Raw genomic sequence first — 24,380 nt, forward strand, 5'->3', positions numbered from 1 at the left:
GCAGTGAGGAATGGAATGTGGCATTTGCGTCAAGAACATTGAATGAGTGCGAACGTAAGTATTCGGTAATAGAAAAGGAATTGTTAGCGTGCGTTTGGGCTATTGAGCATTTTAGACTTTATGTTTGGGGATCCAAATTTACTTTAAGGACGGATCACAAACCTTTAGTAAATATTTTATCTGTGGGAGGTGGATGGAATTCCACCGCCAGAATCGCGAGACTAACGTCTAGGTTACAGGAATATTATTTTGTTACGGTATATGTACCTGGAAAAAAAGAATGTTACAGCTGATTGTTTGTCACGTTTGCCGTGTAAGGTGGATAATATCAGTGTAGTTAGTGAATGTGATTTTGTGTTAGCTATCCAAGATGTGTTACAGGGGAAATTTAAGAACATTACTGAATCTGATTGGCAAGAATGTGTTAATAAAGATTCAAGGTGGGAAGATTTGGTGACTTATATTCAGAATGGTTGGCCAAATAAAAATAATATCAAGTCGGAGTTGATGCCATTTTACAATGATTCGGATGAGTTGGAATTTGATTGTTGTTTCATTTTCAAGTCTGGCAAATGTATACCGCCAGAGAGCATGCAGGAGATCATTTTACAGGTTGCGCATGACACACATCCTAGTATTTCGTCCATGAAATGGTTAGTTAGATCTTTCTTCTGGTGGCCAGGTATTGATAGATTTGTTGATAGGACAGTTAGAGAGTGTCAAGAGTGTGTGTGCAAGGAAAGAATGTTAAAGGTATATACTCCACCACTCAAAATAGTCAAATGGCCTTCGGAGCCGTGGCAAAAAATTGCTTTTGATATATCGGGTCCTTTTAATATTCTACCAGAATCTTCACGTTATGCCTTAGTGATAGTAGATTATCATTCCAAGTGGCCTGAGGTGAAGTTTGTCCCTAAAGCTACTACGGAGGCTGTCATTCGTTTTTTTAAAGAAGTCTTCACTAGAGAAGGATGTCCTTCGATTATGGTTTCTGACAATGGTGTTCAGTTGACTTCAAGTGATATGGCCAAATTTCTCAAGGACTGTAACATTGTTCACAGATTGACCTCGTTATACGAACCGCATGAGAATGGCCAAGTTGAAAGGTTTATTCGAGTTTTGAAAAATTTTGTGGTGGAATCAATCAAATCTGGAGTAAATAGGGTGAGTGCTTTGAGGGAACGGCGGTGCTTCTAGCAGCTGGATGCACGTTGGCACGTGGGGTGATCTTTGGAAAACATGGCTGTGCTTCTAGCAGCTCGATGCACGTTGGCACGCGGGTTGCTCTTGGGGTAAGCATGGCTGTGCTTCTAGCAGCTCGATGAATGTTGGCACGTGGGGTGCTCTTGGGGTAAGCATGGCTGTGCTTCTAGCAGCTCGATGCACGTTGGCACGTGGGGTGCTCTTGGGATAAGCATGGCTGTGCTTCTAGCAGCTCGATGCACGTTGGCACGTGGGGTGCTCTTGGGAAAGCAAGGCTTTGCTTCTAGCAGCTCGATGCACGTTGGCACGTGGGGTGCTCTTGGAAAAGCATGGCTCTGCTTCTAGCAGCTCGATGCACGTTGGCAAGTGGGGTGCTCTTGGGAAAGCAAGGCTGTGCTTCTAGCAGCTAAATGCACGTTGGCACGTGGGGTGCTCTTGGAAAAGCATGGCTGTGCTTCTAGCAGATGGATGCACGTTGACACGTGGGGTGCTCTTGGGATAAGCATGGCTGTGCTTCTAGCAGATGGATGCACGTTGACACGTGGGGTGCTCTTGGGAAAGCATGGCTGTGCTTCTAGCAGCTCGATGCACGTTGGCACGTGGGGTGCTCTTGGAAAAGCATGGCTCTGCTTCTAGCAGCTCGATGCACGTTGGCACGTGGGGTGCTCTTGGGAAAGCATGGCTGTGCTTCTAGCAGCTCAGTGCACGTTGGCACGTGGGGTGCTCTTGGAAAAGCATGGCTCTGCTTCTAGCAGCTCGATGCACGTTGGCACGTGGGGTGCTCTTGGGATAAGCATGGCTGTGCTTCTAGCAGCTCGATGCACGTTGGCACGTGGGGAGCTCTTTTGAAAGCATGGCTGTGCTTCCAGCAGCTCGATGCACGTTGGCACGTGGGGTGCTCTTTGAAAAGCATGGCTCTGCTTCTAGCAGCTCGATGCACATTGGCACGTGGGGTGCTCTTGGGAAAGCAAGGCTGTGCTTCTAGCAGCTCAATGCACGTTGGCACGTGGGGTGCTCTTGGAAAAGCATGGCTCTGCTTCTAGCAGCTCGATGCACGTTGGCACGTGGGGTGCTCTTTGAAAAGCATGGCTCTGCTTCTAGCAGCTCGATGCACATTGGCACCTGGGGTGCTCTTGGGAAAGCAAGGCTGTGCTTCTAGCAGCTCAATGCACGTTGGCACGTGGGGTGCTCTTGGAAAAGCATGGCTCTGCTTCTAGCAGCTCGATGCACGTTGGCACGTGGGGTGCTCTTGGGAAAGCATGGCTGTGCTTCTAGCAGCTCAATGCACGTTGGCACGTGGGGTGCTCTTGGGAAAGCATGGCTCTGCTTCTAGCATCTCGATGCACGTTGGCACGCGGGGTGCTCTTGGAAAAGCATGGCAGTGCTTCTAGCAGCTCGATGCACGTTGGCACGTGGGGTGCTCTTGGGGTAAGCATGGCTGTGCTTTTAGCAGCTCGATGCACGTTGGCACGCGGGGTGCTCTTGGGGTAAGCATGGCTGTGCTTCTAGCAGCTTGATGTACCTTGGCACGTGGGGTGCTCTTGGGATAAGCATGTCTGTGCTTCTAGCAGCTCGATGCACGTTGGCACGCGGGGTGCTCTTGGGGTAAGCATGGCTGTGCTTCTAGCAGCTTGATGTACCTTGGCACGTGGGGTGCTCTTGGGATAAGCATGTCTGTGCTTCTAGCAGCTCGATGCACGTTGGCACGTGGGGTGCTCTTGGGATAAGCATGGCTGTGCTTTTAGCAGCTCGATGCACGTTGGCACGCGGGGTGCTCTTGGGGTAAGCATGGCTGTGCTTCTAGCAGCTTGATGTACCTTGGCACGCGGGGTGCTCTTGGGATAAGCATGGCTGTGCTTCTAGCAGCTGGATGCACGTTGGCACGTGGGGTGCTCTTGGGATAAGTATGTCTGTACTTCTAGCAGCTCGATGCACGTTGGCACGTGGGGTGCTCTTGGGGTAAGCATGGCTGTGCTTCTAGCAGCTTGATGTACCTTGGCACGTGGGGTGCTCTTGGGAAAGCATGGCTGTGCTTTTAGCAGCTCGATGCACGTTGGCACGCGGGGTGCTCTTGGGGTAAGCATGGCTGTGCTTCTAGCAGCTGGATGCACGTTGGCACGTGGGGTGCTCTTGGGATAAGCATGTCTGTGTTTCTAGCAGCTCGATGCACCTTGGCACGCGGGGTGCTCTTGGGGTAAGCATGGCTGTGCTTCTAGCAGCTTGATGTACCTTGGCACGCGGGGTGCTCTTGGGATAAGCATGGCTGTGCTTCTAGCAGCTGGATGCACGTTAGCACGTAGGGTGCTCTTGGGATAAGCATGGCTGTGCTTCTAGCAGCTCGATGCACGTTGGCACGTGGGGTGCTCTTGGGATAAGCATGGCTGAGCTTTTAGCAGCTCGATGCACGTTGGCACGCGGGGTGCTCTTGGGGTAAGCATGGCTGTGCTTCTAGCAGCTTGATGTACCTTGGCACGCGGGGTGCTCTTGGGATAAGCATGGCTGTGCTTCTAGCAGCTGGATGCACGTTGGCACGTGGGGTGCTCTTGGGATAAGCATGTCTGTGCTTCTAGCAGCTCGATGCACGTTGGCACGTGGGGTGCTCTTGGGGTAAGCATGGCTGTGCTTCTAGCAGCTTGATGTACCTTGGCACGCGGGGTGCTCTTGGGATAAGCATGGCAGTGCTTCTAGCAGCTCGATGCACGTTGGCACGTGGGGTGCTCTTGGGATAAGCATGGCTGTGCTTTTAGCAGCTCGATGCACGTTGGCACGCGGGGTGCTCTTGGGGTAAGCATGGCTGTGCTTCTAGCAGCTTGATGTACCTTGGCACGCGGGGTGCTCTTGGGATAAGCATGGCTGTGCTTCCAGCAGCTGGATGCACGTTGGCACGTGGGGTGCTCTTGGGATAAGCATGTCTGTGTTTCTAGCAGCTCGATGCACCTTGGCACGCGGGGTGCTCTTGGGGTAAGCATGGCTGTGCTTCTAGCAGCTTGATGTACCTTGGCACGCGGGGTGCTCTTGGGGTAAGCATGGCTGTGCTTCTAGCAGCTGGATGCACGTTGGCACGTAGGGTGCTCTTGGGAAAGCATCGCTGTGCTTCTAGCAGCTCGATGCACCTTGGCACGCGGGGTGCTCTTGGGGTAAGCATGGCTGTGCTTCTAGCAGCTGGATGCACGTTGGCACGTAGGGTGCTCTTGGGAAAGCATCGCTGTGCTTCTAGCAGCTGGATGCACGTTGGCACTTGGGGTGCTCTTGGGAAAGCATGGCTGTGCTTCTAGCAGCTCGATGCACGTTGGCACATGGGGTGCTCTTTGGAAAGCAAGGCTGTGCTTCTAGCAGCTCGATGCACGTTGGCACATGGGGTGCTCTTGGGATAAGCATGGCTGTGCTTCTAGCAGCTCGAGGCACGTTGGCACGCGGGGTGCTCTTGGGGTAAGCATGGCTGTGCTTCTAGCAGCTTGATGTACCGTGGCACGCGGGGTGCTCTTGGGATAAGCATGGCTGTGCTTCTAGCAGCTCGATGCACGTTGGCACTTGGGGTGCTCTTGGGAAAGCATCGCTGTGCTTCTAGCAGCTGGATGCACGTTGGCACTTGGGGTGCTCTTGGGAAAGCATGGCTGTGCTTCTAGCAGCTGGATGCATGGATGAGCAGGGAGCATCCCTCGACCCTGGCACTGGGAGCCAGCATCTGTCTGCAGGGGGCACCTCCCACCGGGGCCCCGCCCGCACATCAATGCACATTAAAGTGGCTTAAAGCCACCAGGGGGCCTGGAAGCTGATGAAAGACCCACAGCTGCAGGTAAAGCTGCAGAGTCCCCTGTAATCTGAGACCAATCCCCTCCAGCTGTGCATTACATGGTGTAAGCACAGCTCAACACACGGCGGTGTGTTAGATAATGTCATACGAACGGCTAAGCACCAACGTGTGGGTTTAATGACACTGTAAGCACAGCTAAACACACAGCTGTTCATCAAACTATGGTGTAAGAACTGGTACACACCAAGCTGTGAGTGAAGCAATGATGCATGCTCCATCACTGGCCACCTCATCCCACCCTGGTCAGATGGTACTCTCAGGGCAGGCTTGACTCAAGTGGGACTAGCTCGAGGGAGTTCTAAGAAATTATTTTGTCTCAATCCAGACCTGGGATCCAGTTAATTAAGCTCAAAATACCCCAAAGAATCCTTTATTAGGTGGTACTCTGGGTATATATTAAAGTACTGAAACATATATTCAGGGGATGTTACTGGGCACCATGGCCCTTACGTACCTCTGAGGTGCCAACGTGTTTCTGCCCATGGGGAGCCTAACTTGCTCTCGTGCATTCGTCAGGGCTGATGTATGGATCCCAAAGGAGTTACCAGCTGAGCTGTGCAGTGTGTCGTTTTAAAGGACAGCTATAAGGAAAATCTGCTCTACCACAGTCTGGGTATTACTAATATCTATATTTTGGAAGCACTTTTTTCATCTTAAACCTATTTGTGCATTTTATACACCCTATATTATACTTTGTATAATGCCAGTTTAATATAATGACTTACATGTTCACAATGCGTCGTGTCACAGACTGGGGCCTTGTAGCACTAAACATACACAAGTCACTATTCTCTGTTGCACCAACCGGGATTCAATTTTGTTCCTCTCTAGTTACAGACACAGACCTCTGCAGTGCATTCACTAATAAAGGTTTCATAATGTGCGATATTGCATTTGCCACTTATTAACATAACCTGCATTTATTTTTTATTTAAGTTGTGCATTATTTTATATGTAATTAACTAAAGGTGAAAAACCGACGTAGTTACAGGATATTTAGCTTTTTGGGCCGTGACTCTGACCTCACCCCCCCTCGACCCAACTGCAGCATTTCAGTTCAGATCGCTCACCAAGTATCTGAATCCAAATATAAATCAATCCTTGGAGTTTTGTTTCCTCTCTTGGAGACACAGTTAGTGACTCGAATATGAGGGATAGGAGCACACTGCCTCACCTCCAGCACAGTTGCCCCATAGCATTGTGGTAAATGCAGTTCAAGTAATGCTTATATGAATATTAGCTGCAGTGTTTCACTAACGTTGGGGCAGGTTAGGGCTGTGATTCCCTAGACTCATGTGTTCCTGGATATTATCCTTCATCAGTAGAGATAAAGGGCCATATGTAGGAAGCCTAATTGCGCTCGCAAATGCTGAAATTCGCAGAATTTCAGCATTTGTGATCGCAATTAGGGCAGTGTGCTATGTAGCACACAAAAACCCACATGCAAAATAAGGAATTGCAAAATTTGCGATTCCTTATTTTGCTATTGCATGTAAGGAATCGCAAACTGCATTTTTCAAAGTGCCATGTGGGTCACATACATGCCCTTAGGGCATGTATGTGCGCCACATGTGCACACATGTTAATTTCAGGGGTGCAAAAGTGTGTCCTATTGACACCCTTACAGCCCTGAAATTGCATTCTCAATTTGCGAATCTCTAATTCAGAATTGCAAATTGAGAATGTCTTCCCATTCATTCCTATGGGCCTTCTAGCCCATAGGAATGAATGAGAAGGTATTCCTTATTTGCGAATCTCAATTTGTGATTCACAAATAAGGAATATGTAGGATTTGCAAAAAAGTTTGCTAATCCTACCTACATTTTGTTTTGCGATTCTCTAATTGCGATTCCCTAAAAATCGCAATTTGAGAATTGCAAAACGAAAATTACCTACATATGCCCCAAAATCTAATTTTATCAGGGGTTGGTGAGAAATCTGCCACACTCCTCTCAGGTCTCAGTGCCTCTTACTGGTGCACAGGGGCATCCCCGAAAGGTCATCATCTCATTAGCTCAAGGGAGCCTTTTCAAACAGAAGGGGGAGGGAGCACATTGCCTCACCTCCCTGCTCTCTACTGGTGAAGAAGTAAACCCAGAAACACGTGTCTAGAGATAACAGCTCTACCTGCACCAACTTTGGTAAAACACTACAGCAAATTTGAAGCACACGTACTGCATTTACCAGAATGCAATGGGGTGGACTGTGCAGGGATGAGAGGCAGTGTGCTCCCTCCCCCTCATGTTTAAAAGGCTCCCTTGAGCCAATGAGCCGCCGAGCTCACCTGGGATGCACCTGTGTGCCTGGTGAGTGGTACATTGACCTGTGAAGACTTGGGCAGCATTGCACCAACCCCAGATGACTTTTCTCTGCTCTCTACTACCTCTGCTCTCGTCTGATGAAAGGCTAAACCCAGAAACATGTGTCTAGAGATAACAGCACTACCCACACCAACTTTGGTGAAAGACTACAGCAACTTTGAAGTAAGCGCACTGCATTTACCAGAATGCAATAGGGTGAACTGTGCTGGGATGAGAAGCATGTGCTCCCTCCCCATTTGTGAATTATGATTTAAGTCCCTGGGCAATAAACTGTAGGATCCCAGAATTACTGCTCAGAATTCCGCAAGAGATTCCCGATTCTGGGGGATTTGATGCAGAAATTCACCTCCAGCTCTGAGCACGTTGTGAATCTCTGCCAGGTCTCCTCCTGAGGACAGGGGTGAGGATGGGAGGTCAGGGGACTTTGGAAGAGAGGAGACCATGGTTCCTGGGCTACCTTTCTGCCTTGGCAGGGGGTCAGACAGCGGCTGGTTCATTGCCCATGCTGCAATGCAGCCCTTTCCCAAAACAATTTTACTGGCTGGTTTTAGCGGCCGCTAAAACCTGGGGGCAGAGTTACTTTCCTTGTGCCACCCTAAAAAATGCTTGAGCCACAATGGATGCGCCGTATTTATAATATGGCGCACCATGGTGGAAGGATTGACAGATGCGTCAGAAATTCTGACCCATCTGTTGGGGCAAAAGTCACGCATTGCTGGAGTTGTGTTGCAAGCATGACACAACTCCAGCAATGCATTTTGTGGCCTATTCCCACTACACTGCCTCACTCCTTACGCCTGCTTCAAGCAGCCGTAAGGTTTTGACGCAGTGGCGTCCTAAAAGTGAGGCAGTAAAATCTTGTAGATTTCCCTGAGTCACTTTTATGAATCTTTCCTACGTGGAAACGCCCCCCTGCATACATTATATCTGACGCAGGCATAATGTGACTCAGGGCTTTACACCGTGACGCATCTCCCTAGATGCGTCATGGTGTAAATAGGTCACATTGTTTGTGCCGCCATTGTGTCACAAAAAGTGATGCAATGGCGGCACAAAGAGGCGTAAGGGGCTTGTAAATCTGCCCCAGGTCTGGTGCACCCACGCCAAGAAAAGTGGACAACTTATGAATGGACAGAATGGAATTCCACATGGACATTGTGCCCCCTCATCTCATAATGGGGGCCCTTGTGTCTGACCCAGAGGATGCAGCTGTGACAGCCACAGCCCCTCGGGGTCTCAGCTCAACTCCTGGCTCCAAGCACATCACTCCCATCCTGCCCCGGCCACCAAAGGTCATCTGGACAAGCTTTAAATCTCTGCAAACCTTGCATGCTTGTATAGACAGAGGCTTGTAATACTCTGTGAGGTCATCACATGAGAGCCGAGTCCTCCAGTCAGTCGATCTCAGGGTTGGAGGTGGGTGACACACCGAAAGCTGAACCCCGAAGCTCGGCTCTAGCTTAGCCTGAGTTGGGATCCCCGAGCCCAAAACGAGCCGAGCTTTCAGGAAGGCAATGTAGCCTTGGGCCCCATTCACAGAACTAACTTAAGACAAAATCCTAAACTTACTACCATTTTGGTATTCACAGAAGGCACTTACTCATTTTTGTATTCACAGACGTTTGGACTCCTAAACTGAGAAAAATCCTAACTTTAAGACTTTCGGTATTCACAGAAGGCATTTAGGAGTCCTAAAGTTAGGACTCCTAACTTCTGTGAATACCGAAATGAGTAAGTGCCTTCTGTGAATACCGAAATGAGTAAGTGCCTTCTGTGAATACCGAAATGAGTAAGTGCCTTCTGTGAATACCGAAATGAGTAAGTGCCTTCTGTGAATACCAAAATGAGTAAGTGCCTTCTGTGAATACCGAAATGAGTAAGTGCCTTCTGTGAATACCAAAATGGCAGTAAGTTTAGGATTTTGTCTTGTTAGTTCTGTGAATCGGGCCCCTAGTGACTATATCTGCTGACCATGTAAATTCGAATCCTAGCCTCCTCTCAGCAGCCTGTGAGTCTCTGCAAATCTCCCTGTGCTGAAAATAAATGTGTCATGTTGTCTCTGGCTGTTGTGAAGCGCTCCTATCTCCTTGGGTAAGAGTGACACGTAAAACCGCCAAAAATTTAATGTGGATTCTGTCTGTCACCCATGCCCTAATCTCATCCTCTGTGAATTAAGGACAAAGCGTTAAGATTTGATGTCAGAAAGAAACTAGAAAATCTGGACCCAGTCCTGGCTTCCCTGCTTGACCAAATTGTGTGATCGTAGGCGAACACTGCATTACCAAGGCTGTTTGACCATTGCTACATATGAAACACCTTCATATACATGAGCTCAGGATGCGGGCTGAACAAAAACCTGTCTTTTGTGTGATTTAATGGACTATAATGTTGCTTCATGCATAATATGAATATAGTCCATATACAGACATTGCTGTGGGTAGATCAATTTTCAAAGCTCAGCCTTTTCTCTGAAGATAACTTTGAAAGAGAAAGAGAGAGAGAGAAAGAGCGGGAGGGGGAGAGAAAGAGAGAGAGCGAGAGCGAGTGAGAGGAGAGAGAGTGAGAGAGGGAGAAGGGGAGAGAGAGAATGAGAGAGAGAATGAGAGATAGAATGAGAGAGTGAGAGAAGACAGAGAAAGAGAGAGAGGGAGAACGAGAGAGGGAGAGAGAGAGAGAAAGAGAAGGGGAGAGAGAGAATGAGAGAGGAGAGAGAGAGAGAGAGAGGGAGAGAGAGAGAGGAAGTGAGAGAGAGAAAGAGAGAGGGAGAACGAGAAGGGGAGAGAGAGAACGAGAAGGGGAGAGAGAGAATGAGAGAGGAGAGAGAGAATGAGAGAGGAGAGAGAGGGAGGGAGAGAGGGAGAGAGAAGAGAGAGAGAGAGGAGGTGAGAGAGAGAAAGGGAGATGGAGAGAAAGGGAGAGAGAGAGAGAGAGAGGGGGGGGGGGGGAGTGAGAGAGAGAAAGAGAGAGAGAGAGAGAGAGGGGGGGGAGTGAGAGAGAGAGATAACATAAAGTTCTTATTTTTTCCTCATCCTTCCTCCCAATTCGCTCTTCATAGTAAGTGTCGTATGACACTCTTCTACGCAAGTGTTCTGTAAACGCCTGGCTGATGTGCTGTGCAAATATCCAGCAGCAGGCAGCATTGGGAACATTGGGAAACTTCCACAAAGCTGATTGGCTGGTTGTGAACGTAAATATTTATCCTGCATTAGATGGGATTTCACATAATATTTCTGCCATCGGTGCCAGGCGGGAGCTGAAAGGACTCTCTATCTAGAGCGCCCTGGAAGCTGCCAACTGACGCAGGGTTTTCAGATGTTCTGTCCCAAAGCTGACAATCTGGTACAAAATGTCTGCTTTTATCACAAGATTGCACTGGTGCAAAGGATTCCCTCCACATGTGTGTGCTCACACGAGGATAAATGTAAATCCAGTACTTGTATAGCGCAGGAATCACCCCCGAAGGGGTATCTCGGCGCTGGGGGCCGTTGGGAAGATTAACCAGAGTCGCATGATGCTGGGCAGACCCCCGCCGCCGGAGCCAGGGATCGAACCATGGTCCCCAGCGTCCAGTGTCAGCCACCCTGGCCGCTGCGCCACACCTCTTCCACAATTAGGATACACATTCACTCACAAAGTGCATCAGGCGGACCTCTCTGCTCCATGGCTGGGCAGAGACTCACACCTCAGATATTACTCTTTAGTGGTCAGTCAGTAGTGTCAGCCCGCACAGCTGGATCTCCGGGACTTACCAGCTGCGTCCGTGGAGGGGGCAACATCTGGTTCCGAGTGCGCCTCGAGTCGTGTTATGTCGCGACAGGAGCTTCACCAGATTGCACCAGAGCAGTCCTCGCTGACAGTTCAACCTCAAAACACAGGGGCCGATTCACAGAACTAACTTAACCTCTTCCATGCTCATGACGAGCTAAAGCTCGTCATGAGCCACGGCGCTCCGGTGCTCGTCATGAGCCGTGGAACGCTCGCATGCGGGGATAATTCCCCTGCTGTGCTGAGCGTTCCGCGGCAGGTAATGCACCAGTGACGAGCTGAGCTCGTCATCAGCACAGGAGCGCCGTGCCTCATGACGAGTCATGAGCATGCGAGCGCTGTGCGCGCCCCCCTCGCCCCCAGCACAGCGGGAAAATAACCCCCGCAGCGAAGGGGTTAAGACAAAATCCTAAACTTACTACTTTTGGTATTCACAGAAGTTAGGATTTTGTCTTAAATTTGTCTTAAGACAGACTTAAGACAGACTTAAGACAAAATCCTAACTTAAGTCTGTCTTAAGTCTGTCTTAAGAGAAACTTAGGACAAAATCCTAACTTCTGTGAATACCAAAAGTAGTAAGTTTAGGATTTTGTCTTAAGTTAGTTCTGTGAATCGGGCCCACAACAATTATTACTGCACTTGTCTAATTTGCTGTACTCTTTAGTGTCTAGGCGCTAGATATAGGCGTTAATTATTACCCAACTTTATTATACTCATCCTTGACACGAGGCCAGTAGTGGAGATCATACGAGTACAATTCAACATACTAACTACATGCCAATGACCCACAGGCTGTCAGTGATCACCATACAGGCGAGGAAGATGCCCCGGGGCCACTCAAACTACAGGCCACAAGAGACAAACGTAAAGTTACCAGGAGCCCCGGCCTCGGTGTCGCGGGGTGGTGGAGTTCCCAGCCCAACATCGGGGGCCTTATAATCAGGGCTGCTGGAGTTATGCGGCAGGGGAGGTTCAAATTATGCATCAGGATTGAATCAATTATGCAGCAAGAAAAGGCAAATTATGCAGCACATTTTGGGAAAGTATTACTTCATTATGTTGTCATTTTTAAGCTTGTAACACGGTCAAGGCATTGGTTGCACCTCATTAGTACCAATTTAACACCCAAATAAAGCAATAAGCTACAGAAAGGTGACCAGTCAACCTTTAAAAGGGCCTTCCACTGCACTGCGACACGTGTTGCTGCATTTGTACCAACCATGAAACTATTTGAGGTAGAAACACTTTTTTTGTTAACATCTGCAGATCATGGTGCAGATGAAGGATTATGTGGCAACTGCGGCAAATCTATAATTATGCACAAACTGCTGCGTCCGCACCGTCGCAAAATCTCAGTGGCCCTGCTTATGAGACCCTTTAGCTGTTTATAGAGTTAGACATATTCATGGGCATCCGCAGAAATTTTTCCAGGGGGGGCGCTAACCTGGCAAATGAAGGGGCGTGGCTAATGTTAATCAATAGGGGCGGGGCTAAAATGGCAAACAATCAGGATCGGGCAATGCTCAGGCCAAGCTGAGAAAAAAAAGTGGTGAATTCTGCATTTGAAACTGGACAACAATTAGAGCTCACATATGGACCCTAATATTACACCCTGCCCCCTTAAAACTCATACATTCCCTAATCCCTGAAATCAGCCCCCTGGCCCCCCAAAACCCATAACCCATATTCCTACACACTCATATTGAAACACCTACTCCAGGGTGCAAAAATAGACACATATTACGGGAGCACACAATCATGGAAGTACAATCTCAAACACGCACACAGCACACTAGAGCACGCACACTTAGACACAGACACAAGGAGATACACTTCGAAAGACCCACACTACACCCTCCAGCACTTGCACACGCACTCTCACAAGTGCACTCACTTATGCAACATCATTAAAGCATGGACTATATGCAGGGTTTTACGCACCTGCAAACCGAATTTAGTTGGAGGACAACAAGAGCTTGATTTTTAGACTCTCACAGAAGTGTCCAGTGCCCCCCCCCGAGGGGTCTACTGCACCTTCCAAAATGAGAATGCAATCCCGATTTAATGGATCAAACACTTTATATTGTAACTGTAAATTGTATTTACATAGTGCTTACTATCGCTGATGAGCCATTGAAGTACTTTGCAGCAGGTGGAACACTACTCTGGAACGGCTAGCTCGACTTTGTTAATTGAACCAATACCATAGTCCACACTTCCCTGTAATATATGTAAGTCTCCCCTAAGAACTGCATATAGAGCCCTGAGGCAGGGAGCGGCGTATTATTAAGTAGGACATATATTTTTCAATATGTCCTAACAGCAAAAACTTCCAAATTGACATTTTTATTTGGAAACGTTAGTGGCCCCATTGGCTAACACGGAGTTACCAGCTGACCACTCAGCCCTGCTAAATTTTGAAGGGACTACTAAAATGGGTACTTGAATATTTCAAATTGATTGGCGCATTAAACCCGACTTTACACCCAAGCCAAAATTAATGTTACTTTTATAGTAAAGCAACTTTTAGAAAGTTGCCACCCTGTAGCCCAGTCTGACCAGTAACCACAACTGGTCAATGGCCATCAGACAGCCTTTCTACCATCCTGGAGAGTCACGTAGGTGACTCCCGGGCTCAGTAACAATAGAAGCTTGCTACAAGGAGAGGTGAGTTGGCCTAACGGCTAAGGCGCTCGACCTCGGACCTGGGGATCTGGGTTCGAGTCTCGGTAACGATGCCAAAAACTCCTGTGATTCTGGGCAAATCACTTAATCTCCCCGTGCCTAAAATGTAAGTGTGTCCTCATGTAACGTAACTGGTGCTATATAAAGCGCTCTGATACCTGATTCGGTTCGTGTCCAGTTTGCGCTATATAAAAAAAAACTCTGCAACCTCCCCCTTGCCGGAAGCCACTCTGAGTATTTGCCCAAAAGGCAAGCTTCAAAGGCGAATCCACCTTTGGCAGGCAAAGACCGATCACACTCCTGAAGGGTTTCCCCATTGTTCAAGTAGACAGGCTGTTGGCAGAAACAGAGAGAGGAAATCAGTGCCCAAACTGGTTTTCATGTGGGCGTCTCACCCTCAGGTACCCACACCTCTCGGGTGGCCTACCAAGCTCCTAACATCCATGGTAGGATTGAGACATCTTGGGAGTGGGCCGGACAGTGCACTCTGGGATTTTTAGATACCACACATAGCCGGAAGTCTTCACAGGGGGAGGGAGCCTGCAAGCCCATTGGCTAGTGCCCGCATCAACCCCCCACTGTTCTTTCTGGACATAATGGCAAACCTGGCACCCAGAACCTCAGATCACTACAGAACTGGAGAAAGGACCAAAGAAGGACTGCCAGGCAGACCTTTGGAGTTGGCGTAAGGGAGGCTGCACCGTCTGCTGGATTGCACCTGCACCCTCTTGGGCTAGCAAAGAGAGGCCTGGGTCTGTAGCTCCGGGCTCAAGAAAAAGGCGGTCCTGAGCCCCAGACCAAAGCAGTGACTCCAAGGCCCCCCCCCAGGAACCAGCAACAGGACCATCAAAGCTGAAGTAGCCCAACTTTGCAAGTCAGTAGCCACTTCTAGAGATTTGCTACTGACCATCGCTGGGCGCGCCAACAGACTGATCCTAGATGGCAAAGAGTTGCACCTGACTCTGCCGGGAGTGTTGTCTGAATCCAGATTGGTCACCCAAGAGGGACAATAGCCTCCACCAAAAGATACTGCTGGACCCGCTGTGACTGTAAATTGGTAGCCCGGCAGCAGCTGGCTTTCTACTGGCACAAAGAGGACATCAAAGGACTCCAAACTCTGTGGCCAAAGTCGACCAACCTGACCCGTGGACCGAGGAGTAATTGCAAGGACACCGCCGTCGACCGCACAGCACTCAGAGCATCCTTAAGCACCATCCATCTCTTGTATCCTCAACATCAAGACCACTCCATTAACGTCTATGGCGGTTGTGGTGTAAAGTTCAGGACTGGATTGAAGAACACTTTGGTGACCAGGTAACTATCCAAATACTTCCTGGTGCCCCCCCTGTCCTTCTCCCTGCCAGATTTAGTCACCCCAGTTGTGCTGGTGTAGCTGAACATAACTCTTCCAACTTATCATGTTTCCAAACATTACGGTTAACAATGCTTGTATGCGGTTGTGACTAAAAGTACTGAGATTAACATTTAATTTAAGACTCTATGGCCTAGATGTAGGTAATTCCCATTTACAGACTCTTAAATACCGAATTTTACCGATTCGGTATTTAAGAGTCTGTAAATGGGAAGGGGGCAGATTTAGGTAATTCCGAATTCAGGAATACCGAATCTGTAAGATTCGGTATTTACCAATTCGGTAAATACCGAATCGGTATTGCCCATTGATTCTTATGGGCCTTGAAGCCCATAGGAATCAATGGGCAATAACGATTCGGTATTTACCGAATCGGTAAATACCGAATCCTGCAAGGGTGCAGGGGGTGTCACTTTGACACCCTCTAGCACCCCAAGTACAGGCTTGTGTGACATGTGGCACACATACATGCCCTAAGGGCATGTCTGTGTGTCACATGGCACAGGTGTGCATGCACACCTGAATTCGGTATTTTACCACCCAATAGGATTGTGTGGTAAAATACCAACACTTAAGGGCCTGTGACACTCTTAGGAGTGTCAGCTACATATGGATTTACCGATTCGGTAAATATACCGATTCGGTATTTTACTGAATCGATATATTTACCGAATCGGTAAAATTACCGATTCTTAAAATAACATGCCCCTACATCTGAAAACCCAAATACCTGTCGGAAACGGCCAAAATCGGCCGTTACCGACCGGTATTAGGGCTCCTACATCTGGCCCTTAATCTCTAAAATTCTCCAGTGGATTTGGCTCATTTTGGACTCTAAAAATCCATAAAAATATAATTAAGGCTCCCTGTTTTCTGTTTTTACTGATTTTTACAGACAAATACTGACAGAAAACATTTATGTTCTTGTCTGTATTTATTTTTAGATATGGATAAAAACGGAAATTGGGTTGCTTTTTGAGTAATTCCAAATACTGTCTGCCATGACTGCCATGACTGCCAGGGCAATAGCTGTGTGAATTGATAGGTAAGAGGGCTAAATACAACAACGGAATTTTAGTAAAGAGGCTTTAACAGCAGTAGATATGCAATTTCTTATAAGCGCATTGATGTATCTTCTGTGGGTGTTTTCAGCACTGAAACCTGATAGGCATTCAAGCATGAGTGCATAATTACAGGTTAAATAAATATAGAAATATACTCATTTCAGCTTCATTATTCTATACAACCCAAAATAAATATGGATAAATACAGATAAAATGACCAAAAAATAAATATGGATAAATACAGACGGAAATGGCAAAAAAATAAATACCATAAAACCGGGAGCCCTAAATATAATCTATGTTTTATAAATTAGTGAAGGATTTATTTGTGTTGTGTGACTCTTTTCATTGTTTGGTGCGTGTGAATTCTTTACACTAGTTCCTTTGAGCAATCCTAGCTGCTCGAAGCCACAGCTACCCAGGGTTGAGCTACAGATTTTTCAAATGAGCCTGACTGGCCCCAGGATAGTTTTGCAAGTGTATTACACGGTAAGGTCGCAGAACCATTCCATATAATACACCCATATCCTCACGTAGTAAATTTAAGTTTGTGGTCTCATACATTTCCTGTATTGTTTTAGAAAGGACAGCTAATTGAAATCGTTATAAAACAAGGGGTAACCCAATTATAGTCAAAGGACCTGGGTATCAAGTATTATAGTAAACAATTGGTCCTAGACATCAAATCAGCATATACAATATAATGATACAGTTCGATTAGTCACTTTTGTCATTACTGGATTATATCCACTATGATTCATATAGATCAGAACATGACAGATACAGTAGTCCAAAATATCAATTGATACAAGAAAAAATACACATAAAACCAAGCAAATATGTCTCACCAAAGTCCAAGAGACTTACTCATTTAATATATATTTTTTGAGAATATCAAATATATACAAATATTTACAAATAGGGTTCACTGACAATAAGAGTGCACAGAAAAGAGTGAAAGTAAGTGCTCATGTAAAGTGACCAAGATGGTCAGTGTAGAAGAATTGAATTATTTAAAAACAAACGTAGATGAGCCTGTCCTAAAATAATAGCTCGCAAAAAATGTAATTCTTTCTTGCTGGCACGTGGTTGGATAGTCCTCCGTATTCCTGGATTGGCACAGGAGACAAAGGGAAAGGGAGGAAGGGAAAGGGGACCGAAAAACGTTGGTACATGCTCGAAAGGAAGGGAATTATCGACGTTTCGACCCAAGACAGAATACTGGGTGACTAAGTTACTCAGGGGCGGGTCTTCATCAGGACGAGGGAGGGAGGGGGGAAGGGACAATGTGCACGTAGGTATAATGACCCCAATATCAATGGGCACCTGCAACAACAAATAAATATGCGGACTAAATATCTCCAAGTACTGTCATGGAAGTTACAACATGATCAAAGGCAAAACGGCACTCACCCTTAATTGGTGTGCCACATGTGCGATCTTAGTCCGCACCCAAAAAGATTTGCCAATGTGCTAAAGTGAGCACTGGAAAGAAAAACCCAGTAACCATTAATACTACTAATGTCACATGAAATAATCATGTAACACCTGCTTTTTTAATTGCACATCGTACATTTGCCAAATAAAAACACAAACACCCTGGAAAATATCGCCATGTAAGTGTAGACTCTTAATTTAGGTAATGGCAAGCACATAGTAAATTTAAGTTTGTGGTCTCATACATTTCCTGTATTGTTTTAGAAAGGACAGATAACTGAAGTCGACTAGTATGGGAAAGATGTGAGGTGTTATTGGGAGTGGTGGCTGTGTGCACCTCTTAGTTTGATGAATTGGATAAAGGAAGGAAGAGTTGGGAAATGATGTCTGGGAGTCCATAGTAGTCAGAAACGTTTGTGATACTGGGTGAATATGATTCATCTGACAGAATTCCTGGTATTTACCAAGAAAAACAAACAAGAAGCTTAAAAAGATCCAAGGCAGATTAAAGTTGACTTTCATGAAAGTTTTAATATAATAGCAAGAGTTGAAGCACAGCACATCTTAACAGGTTCAGGTACAGGTCTTGTGATACAGTTGGTCTGGAATCTGGAACCCAGGATGTAAGATGCAGGCACGCATCATACATTCCAGGCAGCAGATCCAGAGAGGGAAAACAAGGAGAAAGGGCAAGGCAGAATGAAATGTACAACAGAATGCAACACATCTTATCCCTTAAAAAAAAACATTAATCTAGATACCTGCTGGGAACACTCTTATGCCTATTGGAAATTTTAACTCTAGAGGCAACAGAGGAATCCAGATGAACAGAACTGGGTGGAGGCAAAACGGGAAACACATCAGGTCTCCTCTGGTAACTACGCTGAGTAGAGGAAGAAGAGCAACGTACATTTTCAGGATTGCAATATTTAGCCACTCTGCGGACATTCCACACTCTACCATCCTGTGTGGCAACGCTGTTTTTAAAGACTTTAACAATTTTGATAGGAGGGTAAAATTTAGAAAGACCCTTGACCAAAAAACCAGGTTTTCTAATTCGTACCCAATCCCCCACCACAAAGTCATTATCTTTGGTTTTCATTTTGGAATCAAACATGGTTTTCATTTGTAGTTGTTTGTTTTCAACCCGTTTGGCCACAGCAGCAAGGTCACAACCAGAATTATTAACATCAAGTCTTACATCAAGTTTTTTAATCCACCAGGGACATATATCAGAAGGAGGCTCCCTACCCTTAAGGAGTCTGAAGGGACTAACACCTGTAATAGAGTGAGGAGTGATACGATATGTCCACAATCTTTTCCTCACAACATCCACCCAACTATCATCCGAAGTCTGCACAACATTCAAACAATCCTTGAGAACACGGTTAAAGCGTTCAACTTGGCCGTTTTCCCTAGGCTCATAGAGAGAGGTGGTGTAATGCTTGATTCCACATGCACTAAGGAATTTCTCAAAATCATCTGACACAAGTTGAACACCATTGTCTGTGACACAGGTTTCAGGAAATCCCTCCCTGGCAAAGACCTCCTTTAGTAAAAGAATGACTGATTGGGAAGAAACAGAGCTAACGAATTTTACTTCGGGCCACTTGGAGTGGTAGTCTACCAAAACTAAGGCATACCGAGCATTACAGGGCAACTGTTTAAATGGGCCAGATATATCAAAACCCACTTTCTGCCATGGAAAAGTGGGCCAAGACACAGGCTTGAGGGGAGCTGAGGTCACATGAAGCATTTTGTCACTGTTAACACAATGCGAACAATCTCTCACCAGCCTATCCACCATTTTGTCCACTCCCGGCCACCAAAAGCTCTCTCTAATTAGGCGTTTCATCGATGACATGCCAATGTGACTCTGGTGAGCGAGACGAAGAATCTTCTCTTGTAAGGATTGAGGTGGAATTAATTTACCAGCCTTGAACAGCAAACCAGAAAACACAACAATTTCCGATGAAACCTGGCAGAAAGGAGCTATATCCGGAGAAACACCCCTATGGGGTGGCCAACCATTCCTAACAAAATCAAACAGGTGTTGGCAGACCACATCCTTGCCAAGTTCAATAAACCATTCATCCTCCGGTAACGAGATGAATTCCTTGGAAACACAATCTCCAATAGAAGCAACAACATCAATGTCATTATCCGTGTTTGGAGCATCTTCACAAGGAAACCTTGAAAGAAAATCAGCAGTCACGTTACATTTACCAGGAACATACACAATATCGAAATCATACTCTTGAAGACGTGAGGACAAACGAGCTATGCGCGCAGTGGAGTTCCATCCACCTCCAGGAGATAAAATCCCAACCAACGGTTTGTGGTCCGTACGTAGTACGAAACGATTTCCCCAAACATAATTCCTGAAGTGCTCAACAGCCCAAATGCAGGCCAGAAGTTCCTTCTCAATTACCGAGTACCTTCTCTCCGTGGGAGATAAGGTCCTTGAGGAGAAAGCAACACACCATTCATCCTTACCAGATGACTGACTTAACACACTACCAATGCCATAAAGGCTGGCGTCAACAGTAATAATGCACTTTTTGTTGACACAAAAGGACTTCAAAGTAGGAGCATTAACGATTTCCTCTTTGATTTGTTTAAAAGCTTGTTCCTGCTTCTCCGACCAAATAAATTGGGCAGAACTCCTAGTAAGTTCTCTGAGAGGCTCCATTTTGTTAGCAAAGTTTTTGATAAATTTGCTATAATATTCGCAAAGCCCTGCAAAAGATAGCAACTTTTCCTTGTTGTCAGGGGAAGGGGCCTTAACAATAGCATCAACAAGGTTTCTTTTTGGTACAACTCCATCCCCTGAAAGTGAGTGGCCCAAATAGTCTACCGTCTTACAAAAAAACTTGCATTTACTAGCTTTAATGGTCAAGCCAAATTTCTCCAACCTGGAACAAACCTCTCTAAGGTGACAATCGTGCTCAGAGATATTTTTAGAAAAGACAAGAATGTCATCTTGAAAGCATTTGACATATACATTCAGATCCCTGAATATGTGATACATTGCCCTCTGGAAAACAGAAGCGGCCGACGCTAGGCCGAAAGGCATTCTTTTAAATTGAAACAATCCATGGGGAGTGATAAAAGCGGTGAAGTGTTTTGAGTCTTCTGTGAGCTCAATCTGGTGGTATGCGGACCTTAGGTCTAATGTGGAGAACACACAGGCACCGTCAAGCATGCACAACATTTCATTTATGTTGGGTAACGGGTGACAGTCAGTAACCAAACATTTATTTAACGCTCTCAGGTCTACACACAACCTAATTGTTTTGTCAGGTTTAATCGCCAAAACAATAGGCGAAACCCATTCTGAGGATTCTACCTCTTCTATGACCCCATCTTTAACCATGTTGCATGAAGGTGAAATGCGATAGCAGACACTTATGGTGAAATGCGACGGCAGAGACTTAGAAAGGAAACGCTGTAGGAATGAAAGCACTTGATTGATGACGACAGCACGCAGCAAGCATCACGCTGTCACGTCTTCACAAGATGGCTCACGACAAAATGTGCTGACTGAAAAAGCATTCCGAATGGACAAAGGCGGTGACTCATGGACTGACATCACTGCATCAGAACGCGAGGAGAGCTTCACTTCGCTAACTCCTCGAAGCCCTCAGAAGACGTCATCAAACAGACTGAAGCAGGGAAAGGGCAAGAATCGCTGCAGTCCAACTGACAACTCAACTGTCATCCCCAAACTGGACGGTGAGTGTCAGCGTTTTAGATGAAAAAGAAAGAAAGCTTACTGAATGTGACAGCTCCGTTAAGTTGGGCGCGCTGGCACCCAATTATCTCTTAAACACTGCTCAAGATATCTTCTTTTTCTTTTTTTAACAAAATCGGAAGCTTTAGTGTGGATAAAGTCACAGCTTGTACACAACACTTGCAGAGAATGAGTTTTCTTCAGACCGTTTTCTTTCCATAAAAGCGCCACTCATTTGTTTCTCACAGAATGCAACAAAGCTACAAACCTGGATCAATGACTTGAACCTTGATGGCTTTGAACCTCGGCTCCTTTGAGTAACTTTACCCTGGTAAATGTGGAACAGCTGTTACTAGGAAAGTTGCTCAAAAGTGTAAGACTAAACGTATACGTGTAGATTTACTCAGTGTAAGGTTACCTTTGTGAATAGGCCCCGCAGTGTTCTGCAAATGACAAATTGCACCAAAAGGACAATTTCTTAGGTACCCTGGGGTTAAGGTGGAAACACCCAAGATGTGGCTTATCTCCCAGGCTCCCTCACTGACTGGGAGCTGAGAATGATTCCACAAAACTCATGATTTTGATTGTGAGGTGAGGAGTTCTCCAAAGGTGTGAATGGTGAAACCCCCACGGTCAGTGGGCGAGTCTGGGTGTCAAGAGTCGGGGGCGGGGGGGCTAAGACCTGGGCAGAGCCTGAGAGTCACCGGCCCTCTAGGTGACTGGTGGCTCCCAGGCTGGGGAATGCCCCTGTGGGCATGGGTGAGTGCCCCTTGTATACCACACTCCTGGCTACAAAGCAATGACTGACTGCACATGAGGGGTTTACAAGAGAGTACTGGACAGAGTAAGAGGTGCAGAAGAGAAGGGGGTGCCTGTCACCAGAGGAGGGTGGGCGAATGAGACAGTACAGCAGGTGGTGAAAACAGGGGCAAGAACAGCAGAGGGGAGGATGGTGGTGGGGGTGTCTTGCAATGATTCGAGACAAGACGGAAGTCCTCATCCTGGGACCATCGCCCTCCGCCTGGGATGACTCCTGGTGGCCCCCAGCCATGGGCACCACTCCCAAGCCAACAGACCATGCACGCAACCTGGGCTTCATCCTGGACTCCTCACTCTCGATGACCAGACAAGTCAACGCCGTCTCCTCATCATGCTTTCACACCCTACGCATGCTTCGCAAGATCTTCCGATGGATCCCGACCGAAACTAGGAAGACGGTCACCCAGGCACTCGTCACCAGCCAACTGGACTACAGAAACACCCTCTACGCCAGAACCACAGCCAAGCTACAGAAAAGACTCCAACGCATCCAGAACGCCTCCGCCCGACTCATCCTGGACATCCCCCGACGCAGCCACATCTCCGGCCACCTCAGGTACCTGCACTGGCTCCCCGTCAACAAGAGGATCACGTTCAGGCTCCTCACCCACGCACACAAGTCTCTCCACGACCTGGGCCCCAAGTACCTCAACGACCGCCTGACCTTCTACACGCCCACCAGCCAGCTACGGTCCACCAGCCTCGCCCTCGCAGCCGTACCACGCATCCGCAGAGCCACAACGGGAGGAAGATCCTTCTCCTACCTGGCGGTCAAGACATGGAACTCCCTTCCCATCCACCTTCGGCTGACCCAGGACCATCTCGCCTTCAGGAGACAACTCAAGACCTGGCTGTTCGAGCAGTAGCATCCCCCTCCCCCAAGCGCCTTGGGACCCTTCCGGGTGAGTAGTGCGCTATACAAGTGTTATGATTGATTGAGCATGAGGTCAAGTGAACTACATGTTTATGATTGTTCAGCATCTTTGAGAAGTCAGCCTTGTGGTATACAACGTTTACAACGAAACTTTTACAACGACCTACCAATACCACGCAACTTTTACAACGCAAACCATTACAACGCATTGCGCTGGGGGGCGCTCTAGGATAGGGAATAGTTAAATTTACTATCCAATAACCTTCCCTACTATCCACGGGGACTGGAGTTGGAATAGTAAATTAAACTATTCACTATCCAGCACCCCAAAGCGCTATGCGTTCAATCAATCAATCAAGACATTTATAGAGCGCACTACTCACCCGTAGGGTCTCAAGGCGCTGGGAAGGGGGGGTGCCGTTACTGCTCGAACAGCCAGGTCTTGAGCTTCTTCCTGAAGGAGAGGTGGTCTTGGGTCAGGCGCAGGTCGGTCGGGAGGGAATTCCAGGTCTTGGCGGCCAGGTAGGAGAAGGACCTTCCTCCTGTTGTCGCTCTTCGGATGCGGGGGACGGCGGCGAGGGCGTGGCTGGTTGATCTGAGGTGGCGCTTGGGAGCGTAGAAGTTGATTCGGTTGTTGAGGTAGCTCGGGCCTTGGTCGTGTAGGGCTTTGTGTGCGTGGGTGAGGAGACGGAAGGTGATTCTCTTGTTGACGGGGAGCCAGTGCAGGTCTCTCAGATGTCCGGAGATGTGGCTGTTTCGTGGAATGTCGAGGATGAGTCTGGCTGAGGCGTTCTGGATCCGCTGGAGTCTCTTCTGGAGCTTGGCGGTGGTTCCGGCGTAGAGGGCGTTGCCGTAGTCCAGTCGGCTAGTGACGAGGGCCTGGGTGACAGTCTTCCTGGTCTCGGTGGGGATCCACCAGAAGATCTTCCGTAGCATGCGCAGGATGTTGAAGCATGACGAGGAGACGGCGTTGACTTGTCTGGTCATGGAGAGGGAGGAGTCCAGGATGAAGCCCAGGTTGCGTGCGTGGTCCGTCGGTTTGGGTGCGGTGCCCAGGGCGGGGGGCCACCAGGAGTCGTCCCAGACGGAGGGCGAGGAGCCCAGGATGAGGACCTCAGGTCTTGTCTGAGTTCAGTTTCAGGCGGCTGGTCGTCATCCACTCGGCTACCTCTCTCATCCCTTCGTGCAGGTTGGTTCTGGCGGCGGCGGGGTCGTTGGTTAGGGAGAGGATCAGCTGGGTGTCGTCGGCGTAGGAGATTATGTTGAGGTTGTGTTGGCGTGCGATGGCCGCGA

This window comes from Lissotriton helveticus, chromosome 9 (assembly GCF_964261635.1).
Source record: "Lissotriton helveticus chromosome 9, aLisHel1.1, whole genome shotgun sequence".
NCBI lineage: Eukaryota > Metazoa > Chordata > Amphibia > Caudata > Salamandridae > Lissotriton > Lissotriton helveticus.